Below are 12,758 nucleotides of genomic sequence, written 5' to 3'. Positions count from 1 at the left end.
AAGGATCTAACTTCACCCTTGCTCATTGTCACTTCCTTTATGAAGCTATCATTATAATGTTAAATCTATAATTTAATCATTAATGTAGGTTTTAACCCCGTACAGAAATCCTGCATATGAATTCTAAAACACAGAAAATAAACAATAGCGAGAGCATCACATAAAACAAATATACATAGATATTTTCCCCTGGATCCCAAAACCGGGACTACCAGACTGATTTTTCATTATTTTCCTTTCAATGTTACAATACATATATATACATGCCGAAGCATCCAATACAATGGACCGAAAACCATCGCACCCAAAACCATTTGAGAAAACCATGCACAAAACCATAGGTAGGTCCACCCACCTAATATAGGGTCTAATGTTTTTTCCCCAGGGCGTTGCCCTAGACCTCGTAGAGAGGGGGGCTAATTGCCCCCCTCAAACCCCTTGTGACCCCCCTACTGTGCAATCGACGCAATGAAGGGGGGGCTCCGGCCCCCCTCTAACCCCCCGGTTCACTAGGGAGGCTAGTCGTGGAAAGAATATAACACAACCCAACAATTAATAAGTAATGAAACTAAAAAAAATTGCTAAGATTGTTAGGTTATTTACTCTAACCTAATATTTTGAAAGAAAAATTTATAATCCTTAAATATCTTAATAGAAATACTAACACCATCTTGTCTAAATACAAGGGTAGTAGTTGCAATGTAGCATATTGCCTCCTCTATTGCTAATCAATTGATTAAGGCCATGCTTTTTTTGCGGAGCCCACATTTTCTCATTATTTGAGAATACCTACGTTTCCATAATTTGCTGTTATTTACACATTCTCATAATTACGAGAAGTGTGAAATGCCAAGGGATAGTAAACATTTTAATTGTACGCAATGAAGAGAGGCAGTGAACGTTTTCTTTGTGCAAAGTGCGAAAGTGAAGTCAAATTTTTTATTGTACGTAGTGCTTCTCCACCTTCACTTATCTCCACACATAACTCTTTTCAACACCTCTGTACTTCACACATAGCTGCCCAACAATGTGTCTTAGAATTATAATTGAATGCCAAGATTTTTTGATACATTGTACGAGATGCAAAATTGCGGATTCATACATTGTACTAAACATAGTTAATAGTTAAAAGGAGATTTCATTTAATATTAGATACTAAGGTTGTAGTCTAGAATGGGAGTGAATGTTTTCTTTGTGCGAAGTGTGGAAGTGGATTAAAAACTTTTATAATGCGTAGGTACGAATTCATATTGTACTAAGCATAGTTAATAGTTAAAAGGAGACTTCATTTGATATTAAATACAAAGGCCGTAGTGCATAAGGGGAGTGAATGTTTTCTTTGGGTAGAGTGCGGAAGTGGAGTCGAAAGCCTCTACTACTAATTAATTGATTAAGATTGTGTTTCCTTTTGAGGGGCCCATATTTTATCATTATTCAAGAATATCTACATTTCCACAATTTGTTGTTATTTATGTGTTCGCATAAGTGCAGGAAGTGAATAGTGTCGGGGGATAATACATGTTTTAATTGTGTGCATTTACACATTCACATAACTATGGGAAGTGCAGAGTGCCAAGGGGTAGTAAATGTTTTAATTATGCACAATATAGAAGGGAAGTGAACATTTTCTTTGTGCAAAGTGGAGCCTAAACTTTTATTGTACATAACGCTTCTCTGCCTTTGCTTATCTCCGCATGTAGCTCTTGTTGAAAATGCAACAAGAAAATCCTAATTTAATTTTTTCCTTGAATTAAATTAGGAATAAAATTTAATTCCACACCACATGACAACTTGTATTAGTTAACTAAGTTAATTTGACTTAGTTGGCTCAGTTAATTCGAGTTGAGGGTCTAACTAGAGTCATGTAGAGTGTCTCCTACATTATAGGATCCATGTTTGAGTTTATTTTGAGTTGTAATTAATTAATTCATTTTAACCGAGTTAAAGTTAGTTAAACTAGTTCCAACTAATGGAGGAACAAGTGGGAGGTTTAGTAGTGTGGTGTGCCTGCAAGGATCAACCGGTTAACTGATGATTCACTCATACATAACTCATGCATGTCATATATGAGAGTTACCTAGTTTAGATCGGAGTTTAGGGATAATGTACTATTAGTTGTATAATCATTTGAATTGTAAAGGTGGTGCATGCAGTCAGAGGAAGGCCTATGAGGGTTGTGCAATTCCAATTGAGGAATTTCCCTAATTAATAGGGGCTAATTCCTTAGGAAACAATGCAAGGAAATATGGACTTGGGAAAGCAACAAATTGGTTAAGTATTGGCTTGGGCTTGTCTAAGATGCAGTGAGACAAATAGAGATAGTGCAGAGGTTGCTTGGGCTTCAGAAAAGCATTGAAATCTTCTCATATTTTCTGACTAATGCAATATATAGATAGAAAGGGTTTTTAGCTATGGCTTTCCCCAGGAAATCATTGTGTAATGTGTTGATTTAATTCTTTCTCTGGTATGATTCTCGATTTTGTAATTATTTATTTGTTTCCACTAATGAGTATAGTAGATTAAAGTCTATTGTTTTAGTAAATTACAATTAGCAGTTTGAATCTACAAGGAAGTTCTACATAGTATCAAAGCAGGAATCACTCTAGAAGAGGATAATACGAGTTTGTATTTTGCAGGTGAAATCGAATTTGTAGTATCATTCTTCAGAGTCAGAAAAATGTCATTCTACAAATTGAGAATCAAATATGCACTTAAGAGTAGTTCAAAATATTGCTTGGAAGGACATGATGGAGGCAGTGTTGTAAGACAACAGGCTTAAGGAATTCATAGACAGAGATATTCCTAAGCCTCCAACAACTTATGCTCAAGATCTGGCAGAGTGGAGAAAATGTGTTGCAAATTCAAGAAGGATTATCCTACAAGGAGTTTGAGATCATATTGTCTCAAACCTCCATGGTAAGGAGACTCCATATGAAATGTGGAAAGCCTTGACCAACCTGTTTCAAAATAGCAGTGACCACAAGAAGTTGGCACTGAAGGAGAAGCTCATAAAAATTAAGATGGAGAAGGGTGACACAATACCAAATTACTTGACCAAGTTCACCCAATGTTGGGATGAGATTGGAAGTGTTGGTGTTACAGTTGATGAAGATGATATGCTAAGCCTAGCACTTCTATGCCTTCCCAAGAGATGGCACCACAACCACAATTAAGTAAATGGGAGGGAGAATATACCAAAGTGGGAGCGTTTGTGGTTCGAATTAGTGCAAGAAGAGATTCAGTAGAACACCAGAGATGGATCTTCATCCAAGAATGATGATGAGGAGAATTGTGCCTTAGATGGAAAGGAGAAGAAAGGGAAGCCATCAAATTCCAAATTAGATTCTAATAAGGGTGAAAAGAAGGAATTATCGAAGATTAAATTTTTTCACTGTCATGAGTTGGGACGCTATGCCGCGAAGTGTCCACACAAGAAGGCCGATAAGAAGCCCTCAATAGGAGTGGAAGGTGAAGCTTTTGCTTCACAAGTCGAGTTGGATTTCATGCTCATCACTTGCATGGTGACATCAGTGATGGGTAGTGTGTAGTATTTGGATAGTGGAGCCTCATTCCATATGACCGATAACAAAGAATTCTTCAGTGACTTGGAGGAGAAGGACCTCCATATGCACATCGAAATGGGAGATGATGGAAGACATAGTGTGACCAACATTGGTACTATTACTTTTAAGAGGGAGTTTGGTTCTCCTCTCACATTAAAAGATGTCATGTATATTCTGAGTTTGAAGAAGAATTTGGTTTCAGTTGCTATGTTGGAGGACCATGGCTACGATGTGATATTTAGAAAAGGAAAGGATTTCCTTCATCGCATAGCCTTAGCAAAAGTGAAATGGATCGGGGTTTGGGTGAAGAACCTCTACAAATTGGATGTAGAAGACTGTGCTACTTTGAGCACAAAATCAGAGAAGGTGCAGAGCTAAGACATCCGTGAGTTGTGGCATAGAAGATTGGGTCACTTGCACCATGGAGCTTTGAAGATCATGCAACAAATTTCTACAGGACTTCCAAAGGGTACACAAGAGCAGAGAGATACACGCAAAGGGTGTACATTGGGAAAGTACACCTAAGTCACCTTTCATGATAAGGAAAGTCAAGCGCAAGCGATCCTTGAAAGAGTTCACTTAGATGTGTGTGGACTATTCTCGATAGCCTCCATGACCAAGCACAAGTATTATGTGATATTTGTAGATAATTTCTCACGTAAGTGTTGGATTTTCTTCATGTAGAAGAAAGATTATAAGTTCTCTAATTTTTTTGAATTTAAAGTACTTGTTGAGAAAGAAACTGGCAGGAAAGTGAAGGCTCTAAGGAGGGATAACATTGGAGAATATGTGTTGAATGAATTCAAGAACTTCTGTACCTCATAAGGCATTTGACGGGAATTAATAACATCCCATAACCCATGAAGAATGAGGTGGTTGAAAAGAAGAATAGAATTATTTTGGGAGCCGCACGGGTGATGTTACATGATTAGGGCCTATTGTTGCACTTATGGGCTGAAGCATGAAATATAGTTGCATATGTACAAAACATAAGTCCTCATCAAATTCTCAGGATGAGTACACCAGAAGAAGATTTTTTAGGTAAGAAACCAGATGTGGCACACTTTAGGATCTTTGGTTCATTAATTTATTGTCATGTTACTAAGGATGAAAGGAAAACGTTGGAACTGATAGTTGAGTTGGACATATTTGTGGGGTACAATGATACGCCTCACAACTATCAAGTGTACCTGCCATCTCATAGGATGAAAATGGTTCATAGAGATGTGAAGTTAGATGAAGAGAATGATTTGAAATTAAACAAGAACGCAAGAACTTACAAATATAATCATAAACACAGAGATGCAGTAGAAAAACACTTCATTTCATTAATAGAAAAATACTTAACTCTTCTTACAAATAGAATGGAAATAAGATAGCTTGGGCGATGGTAGCTTATCTCTGAGAAGGGATGTGCTGGCTACATGCCTATGAATTATGTTACAATGAGGCTCAAAGGCCTATTTATTATTGGAAAACATGAGAAAACCCTAAAAAAACCAAAATCTTAACCCCAGGAGATGTAACACCAAGATTTTGTGGGCCCCGTTGGGGTTAGTTGGGCTGCCAACTTCCTGGGGTCGTAACTTGGTCATATTATCTCTGTTTGGCACGTATGATACCTTGTTGGAAAGGTCTATCTGATTATTACATGTTTCGCCACAGGCCCCTACCTACGATTATCAGTCTGCCGAGAACCCCAAAAAACACCATTTAGGGGGTCAAAACTGCTTTGGAAGTTCAGAACCTGAAAAAATGCTAAAAATAGTAAATGTTGAAATGAACAAGGAAATAGATGAAACTGACTAGGGGGTCTAGGTGGAATAGGTGGGTGGACACCAATATCCACCTGGATCATTCCTCCCCCCTTAGGAAGCAATCGTCCCCATTGCATGCAAAGCCTCCATGAGGTGAGGAAATTTCTATTGAACCTAATCCCTCGTGAACCACTTGCCCTGGTGAAGGAGTTGGCCTGCTTGGACAAATCAATACAGCTGTATCCTCTTTTGGCGAGTTTTCTTGATCTGGGTGTCCATGATCTGATCATTTGTGTCATGTTCCATGCAGTCTGGGTTGAGCTCTCTTGGTGTGAGCTGTTCTGCAATGTCAGATGTGTCCAACAATGGTGGAAAGTATGGCTGAAGGTAGTGTACATTGAACACTGGGTTTAGACCAAGGAACGGTGGGATGTTGAGCTCGAAGGAATTGTCACCGACGACATTGGTGATGGTGTATGGCCCATATCAGAGTGGGTGAAGCTTGCGGTGGGGTCCAACAAGGCGCTTCTTCTGCAAATGTAGCCAAACTTTGTCGTCAACCTAGAACTTGTGCGACACTCAATGCTGATCATGGCGTTGCTTGTAATTAGCATTGGTTCTGTCCAATATATCATGGAACTGCTGGTGGATGTGTTGAATGCATTCAATGAATCTGTTAGCCTTTTCAGATTCGGACTGAACATGAGTCGAATCTACCTGAGTGGCTGCAAATGGTATGGTCACATCAATTGGGCATAATGGCTGAAATCCCAGACCTACCTAAAAGGAGCTATGACTTGTTGAGTTGTGGAGAGCTATGTTGTAGATGTTTTGGAAATAGGAGAGACTTTCATCTCATGTGCGTGGATGCTTCGAGTTGTACATGCATATAATGTGTATGATCATCCTGTTAACAACCTCTGTTTGGCCATCATTTTGGGAATGGAAAGCTGTGGACTTAGTAAGTTTTGTATCCAGCATCAACCAAAGACTTGACCAAAATGCACTTAGGAATCTGTTGTCCTGATATGAGACAATGGAATGTGGGATCCCAAAGTGTACCCAAACTCGCTCAAAGAGTGATAGTCTTTTTGCAAGCTGCCATGATGGCCATCTTAGAGAGTCTGTCGACGACCACGAAAACACAATCGTTTCCATGCTTAGTAGAAGGAAGGCCCGACATGTAATTCATGGAGATAGATTCCCAAGACCTACTAGAAGTAGGTAGAGGAGTATATAGGCCTTGCTTCTTGATGGTTGGTTTGGCAATGGCGCAGACGGTGCAGGATCTAATGTACTTCCCAACATCCTGACAAAGTTTCAGCCAATAAAAATACTTTCTACAATACCACCACTATTTTCTCTGCTTCGAAATGTCCAGCGACCCGATTGTAGTGCACCTCCCAAATCATCTTGGCATGCTTACTTGAAGGAACATAGATGTGACCATCGTGGCATAACAATGCATCTTGAAGGTGAAAATTTGAAACTTGCTTCCCTTCCAAGAGTGTGTGGTATATGTTGCCGAATTTTGGATCGCTCTTGTAAAGATGTGGCTACCCTAATGTCTTGTGCCCACAGGAGTCGAGAATAGTGATCAGCTCCATGACCGGTGGTCAGCTGAGGCAATCAACGACATTATTGGTGCTGCCCTTCTTATAATTAATGTTCAAATGGAACTGTTGCAGATAGTTTGACCATTTTTGATGGCGATCGTTCTACAAGTTACCTTGTGTCTGTATGAACTGTAGAGGTCAATGGTATGTGTGGATAACTGTTTCCTTCCCTAGAATGTAATGCTTCCATTGACGACAGACCTGCACAATGGAATACATTTCTTTGTCGTAAGTGGGGTAATTTTGGACTGTGTCTATGTCTGAAAGTGTCTCACTGTGGTAAGCTATTGGACGCCCATGCTAAGTAAGAACCACACCAATAGCATAGTCGGAGGCATCTGTCTCAATTTCAAATGGTTGTTGCAGGTCTGGTAATGTGAGCACAGGTGTAGAACATAGGAGATTCTTCAACTCTAAGAACACTTGTTGTTGGGTTTCCGATGATTTTTTTTTTCTTTAGCTCCTCCTTTGGTGACTTGACTTAAAGGCCAAGTGACATGAGAGAACCCCAACATGAACATACGATAGAAAATGGAAAGACCAAAAAAGATGCAGTGCTTTGTTAGAGTGGTTGGGTCTGGCCAATCCTGAATGAATTGTATCTTGGATGGTTCCACATGTATACCCTTATCATTAATGATGTACCCTAGATATTGAACCTGGGTCAGGCCAAAGGTGCATTTACCCAAGTTAGCACATGACTTGTGTTGTTGCAGGGTTTGAAGGACCTGTCGAATATGGTGGAGGTGCTCTTCCCAACTCTGATGAAGACCAATATGTCATATGAATGCACCACCACGAATGCATTGGTGAAGGGTCGCAAGATTTCATCCATTAGTCTCATGAAGGTTGCAGAGGTGTTTGTCAATCCGAACAGCATGACCAACCATTTGAAAATGTCCTCCTTGGATTTGAAGGCAGTCTTCCACACATCAGAGGGTTCGATAGGCACCTGGTGATAACCTGACTTCAGGTCAATCTTGTTGAAATATTTGGGCCCCCTTGAGCTAGTACAGAAGGTCATCAATCCGCGGGATTGGGTACCTATTCTAGACAGTGATCTTGTTCAACGCCCAATAGTCAATACAAAGCCTCTAGGTGCCATCCTTCTTCTGTACTAATACAATCGGGATCCCACAAGGTGAGGAGCTTGTCCTGATGTGCCCTTTGTGCAATAGTTCCTGAATGTGCCTCTTGATCTCATTGTTCTCCAGAACAGAGCGTCAATAAATTAGTCCATTGGGCAGTGGTGCACCCGGGGTCAAATCAAAGGAGTGCTTGACCTGACAATGTAGCGGTACCCTATGGGTGAGGTGAAAATATCCCTGTACTCCTCCACGATCTTGTCCATCTGCTACTGCTGTGTAGAGGAGCCCTTCCTGGAAGTTGTGGTCAAAAACTTCTTCTTGCCTTGGGGGCAAATCAAAAGGAAAACAAATTTCTTGGTATGGGAAATGATCTTACTGCATTTTTTTATACTGATCAAAGAGATGGTGGTAGGCGGGGCTACCTCTAGTATCCTGTACAACTTATTAGCCAAAGTAATAATCACAGAGTGAGGTCTAGACTCATATACATCATGTTGCTTCCACAAGTATGGTTTTCCTAACAATACATCACAAACTTCAAGAGGAGCAACATCACACAATACCTCATCCGCAAAGGGATTGATGTTGTAGGGAAGACGACATTGTTGGATGATGCAAAGATCTCGTCCTTGGTGAAGCCACCTAATGGCGTACGACTGTGGATGTCCTATAGTCTTTAGGCCCAACCACTTCATGACCTCTACTGAAATTGTGTTCTTTTGGCTCCCGTTGCCGACAATTAACTGCAACGGAGAACCCTTCACCCACATCTATGAGTGGAAGAGGCATTCCCGCTCCTTTGGATCTTCAGGCTCAATCTTTTGGATCTTTATGGTGGCCATGGTGGCACTGGGCTCCACATCAATGATCTTCTTCCCTTTGTTAGTTCCCTTATCAGGTTCTGATTTAGAGTCGGAACCTGTTTCTGATTCTGAAGCCTTCAGCTCAGCCACTAGTGACTGCATGGACTAACACTCACTTGTATTGTGAGTGGAGCTCTTATGGAACTCACACCATTTTTCCGTGTCCTTCTTTGTATTTGTGGTGTTGCTCTTTGCTTGAGGCTTCGGCAGGTTGTCCTGGGTATCCCTGCCTTGGCTTGGTCCTTTGTTATGTGGTTTGGGGGCACCTTTTCCTTGCTTTGGATTCACAGATCCAAAGTCCCACTTCTTTTGTTTAAACTTCTGCTCAATCTTGACAGCGTATCAATACGTTGTGCTGAGAGAGGAAATGTCCATGAACTCCATCTCATCTTGGATGTACTTGTGTAGACAACCACAGTACTTGAGCACCAAATGTCGCTCAGTATCCTTGATACCTAGCTTCGTGCGAAGGGTATGGAAAATATTTGTGAACTCTGGTACATCTTGGTCCCTTCCCTGCCATAGCGTGGTCCACTTTATGTATTTGCCTTCATAGCTCCCGACAGGGTAATATTGTTCCTTGATGGCATCTTAGAAAGAATTCCAAGTGTGTGTGGCTGAAAACAACGAGGGTTCACAATAGGGTTTTCACCAGTCCTTGACGTGTGGGGCGACTTTGAGAAGTGCAAAAGTAATATTTTCCCGATTGGAAATGTCATGAACTGAAAAATATCCTTCCAAAAAATTTAACCATTTATCTATAACATCTACATCTATCAGGCCTTCGAATATGGGAATATCAAAGTTAAATAGTACCTTAAAAGGAGTGGCGCCTCCAGAGTGGATGCTGGATGAAGATGCATCACCTGTGGGTATCCATCGAAGGATTTGGGAAAAGTTATCCATCATCGCATCCCTTTGCCGCTCGAGGGCTTCCTTGAGAAACATTTTGAAAGGATGTCCTGCTCCCTCATCTTTATTTTCCTTTGCCATGGGAGGTCGTTGGGTTTTGCGAGTCTGATCTTGCAATTGTTCAACTAGATCAATCCCTAACTCCTTATACCCTAACCTCGTTGGGGACATGCAAAGAAAAACAAAATAAGAGTAGATCGCTCTAATACCACTGATCTAAACTTAAACAGGAATGCAACAACTTATAGATATAATCATAAACACAGAGATGCAACATAAAAGCACTTCATTTCATTAATAGAAAAATATTGAACTATGCTTACAAACAGAATGGAAATAAGATAGCTCGGGTGATGGTAGTTTATATTTGAGAAGAGATGTGGCAGCTACATGTCTCTGAACTGTTACAATAAGGCTCAAGGGCCTATTTATTATTGGAAAACATGAGAAAATCCTAAACAACCAAAACCCTAACCCCGAGAGATGTAACACCAAGATTTTGTGGGCCCCTTTGGGTTTAGTTGGGCAAACAACTTCCCAAGGTCGTAACTTGGCCATATTATCTCTGTTTGGAGCGTACGATACCTTGTTGGAAAGGTCTCTCTTAGTACTACAGGTTTCGCCATAGGCCCTTGCTGATGGCTATGGGCTTGCTGCGGACCCCCAAAAAACGCCGTTTAGGGGGTCGAAATTGCTCCTGAAGTTCAGGACTCGAAAAAATGCTAAAATAGTAAATGCTGAAATGAACAAGGAAACATATGAAATTAATTGGGGGGTCTAGTTGGAATAGGTGGGTGGCCACCAATATACACCTAGATCAGAGAAGGCCATGAGATGTTCCCTTGAGAGCGAGCTTCAGTTGCATGGAGAATAGGAGATTTCAGCTCCAAAGGAAGAACCTCAGGATGATGTGGATAAGACACATAGAGGAGCAGAGAGTAGAAGTACCCACTCATGCAGAGACTTCCAAAGGTGGAAAGAAGTTCATCATAGAGGCTGATAGATTGATGCATGATTCTAAAGAGAATGTGTGAGCACCCACATCACAGCGTAGGTAGAGGAGGTCACCAGATCGGTACACTGGCTACATGGCTCTAATGAGTGAGTGTGTAGAGATTGAGCCATCCTAATTCGAGGAAGCAATGCAAAAAGAAGCATGGGAGGATGCCATGGTAGAGGAGTATGACTCCATTATCAGAAACAATGTTTGGAAAGTGGTTCGAAGACCAACAAACAAGTCATTGGTGAGTTCCATATGGCTTTACAAGGTAAAGCAAGTAACAGATCGGGGTGTGGAGAAACACAAGGCTATATTTGTGGCCAGAGGTTTCTCTTAGGTGGAGGGAATTGATTATGAGGAGACCTTTGATATAGTAGTAAGGTACTCTTCAATCAGATCTATTCTAGCACTTTCAACGCAGATGGGATGGAAGATACATCAAATGGATGTGAAGGCAACATTACTCAACCGTGTGATTGAGGAAGAGGTGTACATTAAGAAATTAGAAGGATTTGAGACCTTCAACAGAGAGTCGCATGTATGCAGACTCAAGCGAGCGCTATACGGATTGAAACAAGCGCCCCGTGCTTGGCACACCAGGATTGACAACTATTTCACTAGGTTGGGTTTCACCAAAAGTGAAGAAGATGAAAACCTTTACCATCGTGGTTGAAGGTAAATTGTTGACTATAGTATTATATATCGATTATTTAATTCTAACAGGTGATGAGAAGTTGGTCAAATCTTGCAAAGAGGATCTTGCAAGAGAATTCAAGATGAAGGGCCTGGGGCTCATGCATTAGTTCCTTGGTATGGAAGTATGACAAGGAGATTTGGAACTTTTTGTCTCTTAGGGAAAGTATGCTAATGATATACTGAAGAAGTTCCACATGGAGAGAAACAAACCCATGGAGACTCCTCTAGCAGGGAAATGGAGGAAGGAAGATGCTACTTTAGGTGAAGTAGTGGAGGCTACTATTTATAGGTAGCTTGTGGGTTCACTTGTGTATTTGGTGAACACACGTCATATGTTTTGCAGTTAACCAACTTAGTCAAGCAATGGTTAAGCCAACCAAATTTCATTGGAATGAAACTAAACATGTGTTGAGATACCACAGAGGAACCACTCAGTTTGGTCTTTGGTACAAACAGACAGAGGGAGTGAAGCTTCAAGGCTTCACAGATGTAGATTGGGCAGGGAGTCCATCAAACAAGAAGAGCACATCGGGGGGAATCTTGAGTATTGGGTTAGCAACAATTTATTGGTACAATAGGAAGCAGATATTAGTTGCACTCAGTTTGGAAGAAGCAGAGTACATGGATGCTAGTCAAGCAACTTGTGAATCTATCTGGACGAGGAAGATCCTTGTTGGGTTTTTTGGTAAACATATGGATCCCATGGTGATTTACTGTGACAACAAGAGTTGTATCAAACTCTCTGAGGATCTAGTTTTTCATGATCGGTCCAAGCATATCGACATCCGATATCACCATCTATGAGATTGTGTACATAGGAGAATCATGTTGCTAGAGTACATTCCTACAGAGGAACACTATGAAAATATTTGACAAAGGATTTGTTAAGATGAAAATTCAAGTTTCATAGAGGCAGGATTAGGGTAGCAGATAATCCCTTTCTTATTGAAAGGGAGTGTTGAAAATGAGACAAGAAAATCCTAATTTAATTTTGTCCTTGAATTAAATTAGGAATAAAATTGTAATTCTACATCACATGCCAACTTGTATTAGTTGACTAAGTTAATTTGAATTAGTTGGCTCAGTTAATTTGAGTTGAGGGTTTAACTAGAGTCATGTAGAGTGTCTCCTACATTATAGGAGCCCTGGTTGAATTTATTTTGAGTTGTAATTAGTTAATTTAGTTTAATTGAGTTGAAGTGAGTTAAAATAGTTCCAATTGATGGAGGAACTAGTGGGAGGTCTAGTATTGTGGTGTGCATG

Source organism: Pinus tabuliformis, chromosome 2_1 (genome assembly GCF_031772625.1).
Source record: "Pinus tabuliformis cultivar Carrire ecotype Pingquan chromosome 2_1, CPIR1, whole genome shotgun sequence".
Lineage (NCBI taxonomy): Eukaryota > Viridiplantae > Streptophyta > Pinopsida > Pinales > Pinaceae > Pinus > Pinus tabuliformis.
This window is presented reverse-complemented; position numbering follows the sequence as displayed.